Source organism: Octodon degus, unplaced genomic scaffold (genome assembly GCF_000260255.1).
Source record: "Octodon degus isolate 3935 unplaced genomic scaffold, OctDeg1.0 scaffold00271, whole genome shotgun sequence".
Classification (NCBI taxonomy): Eukaryota; Metazoa; Chordata; class Mammalia; order Rodentia; family Octodontidae; genus Octodon; species Octodon degus.
The window spans coordinates 2,067,670-2,074,616 of record NW_004524847.1 but is presented as its reverse complement, the minus strand read 5'-3'; the positions used below and the strand labels follow the sequence as shown (position 1 = coordinate 2,074,616).

General features: G+C 46.5%; 1 protein-coding gene across 7 annotated transcripts in view; it reads left to right on the top strand.

Annotated features, from left to right (window-relative positions):
• The first annotated feature begins 4,001 nt into the window (after positions 1-4,001).
• Hsdl1 (hydroxysteroid dehydrogenase like 1) overlaps positions 4,002-6,947 on the top strand; it is a 16,172-nt gene continuing 13,226 nt past the window's right edge. For 4 of the 7 annotated variants that reach the window (XM_004646564.2, XM_023706805.1, XM_023706804.1 and 1 more), the window contains exon 1: positions 4,006-4,717. The gene's annotated coding sequence lies outside the window, so the exon portion shown is untranslated. Of the gene's footprint in view, positions 4,718-5,700; positions 6,377-6,947 lie in introns of those variants that run through there. The other 3 variants (XM_023706808.1, XM_023706809.1, XM_023706806.1) reach the window with 3 other exon arrangements.

The window sequence follows — 6,947 nt, the reverse complement described above, 5'->3', positions numbered from 1 at the left end:
CGCGCGGGTCGCCGGTGGCCTGAGCGTCGCCGCCAGGCCGGGGTCCGCGGGGCACCTGCGGCCCGGCGCGACTGGGGTCTCCAGCGCCTGGAATCTGGCGGCCTCTTTTTAGGCGTGGCGCGCGCGGGGTGTCGCTTTACCTCCTAGTACTCAGCGTCCGCATCTGAAACGGGGTGTGGTGGGGTGATTGCAGCTTTGGGAGCGAGAAGAGGGACTGAAGTGAGACCTTAGGAATGAAACAGTTGGAGGCTTTGCATGAAGTTAGCTCTCTGCAGATTACCTGCTAATATCAAGCATTGAATAATAGTGTAGCTAATGGCTAAGGTTGATGGAGCACTGGAAAAGATTACTGTTCTAAGTGCTTTGTATGCGTTGCCTCACTTAATTCTCATCATACTGTTCAGCAGAAACTGTTACCGCATTTTTACAGATGACAGGAAAGTACGGTGCTGAGGTGGCTTCCCCCAGGACCCACACAGCTCCTAAGTGGGGGCTGGACTCGAGCCTGCGCACTGTTCAGTCTGCGTGTAATCATTGCATGGACATTCCAGGGGCATGGAGTTCAATAAATTGATGCCACTTTCTTCAGGAGGTTTTTTTAAGATAAAATTTGCAAAACAAAAATTTCCATTTTAGCCATTTTAAAGTATGCAGCTAGTAAGCTTTAGTATAGTCACAGTGCTGTGCAAACATCACTACTAATTAATTCCCGAACAGTTCCATCATTGCTGTCCCCCAGAAAACCCCAGCGCCATCAACAGTCATCTCCTTCGCCCCTGCTGCTAGCATCTCTAATCCACTTTCTGCCTCTGTGGGTTTGCCTGTTGTGGCCGTTTTATGCAGGTGGAATCATAAAGTATGTGGCCTTCTACATCTAGCTTCGGCCTCTTAATATGTTTTCAAAGTCCACCCATGTTGTTTTTTGTTTTTGTTTTTTTGTGGAACCGGGAATTGAACTCAGATCCTTGCACTTGCCAGGGAAGCACTTATTCTACTGAGCCATCTCCCCGGCCCCAAGTCCACCCATGTTGTAGAAGGCATGAGCTCTCCTTTCTTTTGAGGACTGAATATTCATATATAAACATATATATATGTATAAAAACAAATATACACACATACATAAACAAACATTATATATGTTTTGTTTGTTCATTCATCTGCTGATTTGGGTGGTTTTACCTTGGTGAGTAAGGCTGCTCTGAATGTGGCTACACAAGTTTTAATATGAATAGCAATTTTGAGTTATCTTGGGTCTATGTCCAGGAATGCAGTGCTGTTACTGCGCAGAGAGACTTGAAACTCAGGTGTTGGGTCTTGGGTAAGAATCCTGCTTTCTAATTGCCACGCTGCTGCTCTTCTCACTCAGATCTCATTGTTAGTGTAATTGAATATCAGAACTGGCAACAGGAGGTAAGGAATTTAAAAAACATGATATACCAGTAATGACCTTGTTGTAGTGCTGATTTAAACGTTTGGATGCTTCTGAAGTCTTTTCTCCTCAAGAGTGAAATTTGAACTCTGAACACGAAGGCAGTATTTGATTCTGCGTATTACATCCTGTGTACAGGGCAGTGTGCCGGGCGCCGTGGGGTAATATTAAAGATGTGTGAGTGCTAGCATAATTCCATCACAAACATCAAGGATAATTAGGGATTGCCATCTAAAAAGCAAAACTATAAACCTTCTAGAAAATACTGTGGGAAAATGTCTTCACTACCTGAGGCTAAGGTATGGTTTCAAAAAGAAAACATAATGGGGCTGAGGAGATAGCTCAGTAAGGTCCTGAGTTCAATCCCCAGGACCTAAAAAAAAAAAAAAAAATATATATATATATATATATTGAACACACACCATAAAAGAGAAAGATCGGGCTGGTGAGATGGCTCAGTGGTCTAAAGCACCTACTTAGAACAAGCTTAGCAAAGCACAGGGACCGCGGTTCAATCCCCCAGCACCACATGCCAGCCAGCCCCGCCCCCTGGTGGGCTGAGCTGGCCACACACACACACACACACACACACAAATAAATAAAAATTAAAAAAAAAAAAAGATCTATATATTTGGCTGCAAGAAAATTAAGATTATTAGTTCATCATCTACCCTGAAAAGAAACACAAAAAAGATACAGAGGACTTACACCTTTAATACATGAAATGTTCTTGTAATTCTAAGAGGAAAAAGTCAATAGAAATATGCTGAGCTGTAAAAAGCTCAAGTCAACAACTTCTGACATTGCCAGTCTTATGGATAATCCACTACTGTTATGGACTACTGGACTATATCTGATTGTTTTGCTGAATTCACACACCTACAATATTTAAAAAGCAATAGAATACCCACCTCTGACAAAACTAAGCAAAAAAAGGGGATACAAATGAAGGACCATTTTGTATCTGTATATACAAAATAGAATAGATGTACAGCTACTTTCTCTTAGTTCAATGGGAAGAAAGAGTTGTACTAATAGTGTTTGGACAGGATAACATGTCTGCATCTTGTACTATGAATAATCACTAGGAAGACAACAATATGCAGTGTATTAATTATTGAAACTGTCCTATTAATCAGTTTTGAAAGTGTCTCATTGCTATTTGTTTCCCAATAAAATTAATAAAAAAGGAAAGAAGTCAATAGAAAAGGTAAAAAATGGAAATAGGCATTTCACAGGTTGGAAAACAGCATTAAATGACTTCAAAAGAATTTCAGCCCTATTAGAGAAACAGCAGAACTCAGATACTACTTCAGAGCTACCCTTTGGGCAAAGGTGGGCACTCAGGTGTTCCTACTACATTGAGCACACAGGTGAGTGGGTTTTGTTGTTTTGGAAAAGTGTTTGGCAAGGTGTCCTTAATACCTGAATGGCATATGGCCCAGCAGTTGCTCTTGAGCCATGTCCCTTCAAGAGCTCTGGGGCTCCAAAGGAGATGGGGACCGGAATGTGGATTACAGCACCATTCATGGAATCAGCAAAACAATCCACATTCCTGTGTGAGTTGTGGGGTGAGCTAAGAGGAGACAAGGGTGCAGGTCAGGCCAGAAGCTGCACCTTGTGGGTGGGTCTCTAGCACACACTGTGCAGGAAGCACGCCACCATGGACACCTGTGGCAGCGCCAAACAGTGGGTGTGGCTTAGAATATGAGCACTTGGGGGTGCACTTGGTATCAAAAAGCCAGGGAATGATTGGCTCAGAGTCTAGGAGAGTACTATGGAAGGGGGCGTAACCAGCCAGGAAGTTGTTGGGGCTCCTAAGAGGATGGTTTTTAAGTAGGCTGATGGATGAGCAAGCTTGTTTTATTTTTCTTTGGACTGTGCATTATGTCTTGTACACTTGGATATATTTTTAAACTTTTTGGAATTACAGAAAAATTAGCTTTAGAGAGTTCCTGCCCTCAAGAGCCCTGAATGTTGGTTGGAAGACTAAGATAAAAATAAATTAAACACTTGGATAGCGCTGCGTGGTATGGTAGTGCACACCAGGAATCCCAGGACTTGAGAGGCTGGGATGAGAGGACTGCAGCAAGTTCGAGGCCAACCGGGGCTGCATCAGGAGTTGAAGGCCAGCTAGAAGGAACTACCTAGTGAGACCCTATCTTCAAAACAAACAACACAACTCAAAACATTCAGATATGGACAGCGTAGTGTGGGGTACAAGAGGTACTCAGATGGGGGAGAAGCTGGTCCCCAAGGCTGTCAAGCTGGAGGGTACCCGTCAGCAAATGCTGGGTTGACTCTAAGAGAAGGGATGGGCCCCAGCTAGAAGAATTTGAAGTACCAAGTGCAAGAAGACAGATTCTGATTCTGAAAATGCAAGACTTTCGGGAAAATATTTTCAGTGAAAACTTACTTTCATCCCCTGGAGTTTGACACATATGTGGAGCGTTGTGGCTGAAGACTTCAGTGTTAACTATTGCTGTGTGTCCAGAACACTTAATGTATCCTGCTAGTACCTGTGAGGTAGACAGTACTGTGACTAGGAGTGACCTTGCTGTACATGAGCTCCTCAGCTGCACCCTATCGGGGAGTCTCTGGAGAGGATGACAACTGTGGCAGGCTCTTCCGCTCAGGTCTTCATTGTCTTGAAAGCCAACTGCCAGTTCTTTGTCTCCTCACTCCACCTTTATCACGTGCTGTGGCATATTACCATACAATGAAGACAAATTTGTTAAGTTCTGAAGATTAGTGGTCTGAGGTCTGTCTGTAGTACTAAAGCCCTAGGGCATCTGCTTCTGAAGACTCAGGAGAGCATCCTTGGCCTTACCTGGGCCACTTGCCACCCACCAGCGGCCATCCACAGTCCTGGAAGGGTGACCCTGTCTCCTTCAAACCCAGCAGGTGCGCACCGTCACCTGTGCACTCTTGGGCCCCCACTTCTGGGTGCTGTCACTTTCTCCGTGTATGGTCAGCCGGCCCTCCTCTTAGGACACACAGGCTTACCCAGGTCTGCTGGAGCAGTTCAGGATCACTCCCCATCTTGGTCCCAAAGCACCTACTGAGGCCTGCTGCCATCTAAGGAGCGTATTTTCGGGGTGTGAGGATCAGGACGTAGCTGTCTGGAAAGCGCTGCTCAGCTTCCTTCCCTGCTTGCGTTTGGTGCTTACTTTGAGTTCTTTAAACAGATCTTGTCCATCTCCGGAGAGGTGGGCGCGGCCCTGATCCCAGCTGCGTGGGAGGCCGAGGGAGGAGAATTGGAAGTGCAAGACCAGCCAGGAGAATTTGGTGAGTCCCTGCTTAAAAAATGAAAGAGGGGCGGTGGCTGTGGCCCAGCATGTGCAAGGCCCTAGGCTCAACCCGCAGCACCAGGAGAAAATCGGAAGGCAAGGCGAGAAGCATCGTGACTAGCCTGTTCTGTGCTCTTCTAGCATATTCTTAGGTCTAAGACTTTTCTTCTGCAACTCTTGAGTCCCACAGATTTTTCTTCTTGGTTTGGTTGTCCCTGGGGATGCTCATTCAGGGCTGCTATGCTGTGGACCAGGATATGGTAAGATGGTTGTAGCAGCTCTGGAGGTGACTTTGCTCCTTAAAGTGTTACGGTGTTGTTTTTAATGTTCTGTATTTGGTACAGAGTCTCACTATGCGGCTTGGACTTGTAGTGGTACTCCTGTTGTTTGCCTCCCCAGCGCTGGGACTGTATGCATGCACCACTGTGCCTGGTCTGGGTGGCCAGCTCAGCATGCCTGGGGCAGGGGTGGGGGGCGCATGGCATGTGATGCCAGGGATTGAACGCCGGTCACTGTGCTTGCCTAAGCAGGCGCTTACTCCGCTGAGCTGCCTCGCGGCTTCCTTGAAGTCTTCTCCATAATTTCCATGACACTTCGGTGCGTGTTTCCTTTCAGTGCTTTTCTTTCTGGTACTGGGCAGCTAGCCGAGGGCCTTCACACTGAGCAGCATCTCCAAGCCTTTTCTCTTTTAAGTCAGGGTCTCACCGTGTTGCAGGCTGGACGTGTGCCTGTGTTTGTCCTGCCTCAGCTCCCAGAATGCTGCGATCACAGGCTTGTGTCACTATACTTGGCTCCTTTAGTGTTTTTAATGAGTATTGTTTTGTGGAAGTAGAAAATGCTTAAAGACAGCAAATTATTTTTCCTACTTTGGGGATAATTCTATTTTGTTCTGTTTACAGTTTTTGTTGTTTTTTTTTTTCTGGAGAGACAAGAAAATCTTTCTAAAAATCTAATAAAATTTATTTTTTCCACTTTTATTGCAGTCTAACTGCAGTGTAACAAAGTTGCCTCTATTTAAGGTGTACACCGGGACATGGTGATTTAAATATATATACATTGTTGGATGAGCTCCAAGTGAAGTGAAAGTGTCTAGTTATGACTCCTGGGAGCCCAGGACACTTCATGCGCCCTGCCAGTGCATGTGAGGTAGGCAGGACAGTAGTGACTAGTCACCTTGCTGTACACGAGCCCTCCAGGATTTATACCTCAGGTCTGTACCCTTTGACCAAATTCTCCCAGTTTCCTTCGCCTCTAATCTGCCACCACCGTCCAGCTACTTTTAAGAAAACAAAACTATATAAGCATACAAGTGAGTTATACAGGATCAGGATTTTACTGTCCGTTGGTGTTGCTGAGTTTCTGTCATTTATAGTCCCGCTCTTTGCACTGCTGTGACAATGCTGTAACTGTGGGTTGCCTGGAAACAATGTTTATTTCTCAATGTTCAAGAAATGCAGAAGGAGGGCGCTAGCAGGTGTGGTGTCTGGTGAGAGCCTGCTCTTCCTCATGGTGCCTTCTGGCTCGTCCTCAACCTGGGCAGAGCCCTGGTGACCTTGTCACTTGCCCCCCGGGGTCAGGGTCCAACACATGAACTGGGGAGGGAAGGACAGGAATGTTGTGACCTCAGCATACACTGATTCCTTTCATTGCTTCCCAGGTAAGTGAGTGCCATTCAGTGTCTGTGTGTACCTTGATAGGTTTCTCCCTCAGCTGTGTGATAACTCCCTTAAAACTGTCTCGGTGCAGGACTGTAAGCTTTTGGAATTTAATGGCTTTGAGGGAAGGGCAGATTTTTTTCTTTCACTGGACACTATTTTCCATCCTGTGCACCAGAGCAGGGAGAGGATTGGGAGGATGAAGCGGGTGGATAACTTCCTGTAATTTCCCATTAATGGTCCTTGGGGATTTGACCACACCTCGGGACACATTGGGAGGAGAAAGAGCTGCAGAGCCTTGGGCTCTAGTGCAGCCTCTGCCCAGCTGCACCAGCTCAGGGTCCGCCCTCCTGCCTCCCGGCTACCAGTCACCTTTGGGGACAGCCTGATCGTTCCTTTCCTTTGTGCCCAGGGAGTAAATCCAGACACTTCCCCTTGGCTTGTGAGCATCACACAGCCTGGCCTCGCCCAGTGCCAAGCTGCTGTGTACACTCCTCACACATGGCTTTCATCCATACTGAGTAGGCAGGCCTGAAGCAGTGCTGAGCCCTGTCAGCCCTCAGGACCCCTTCA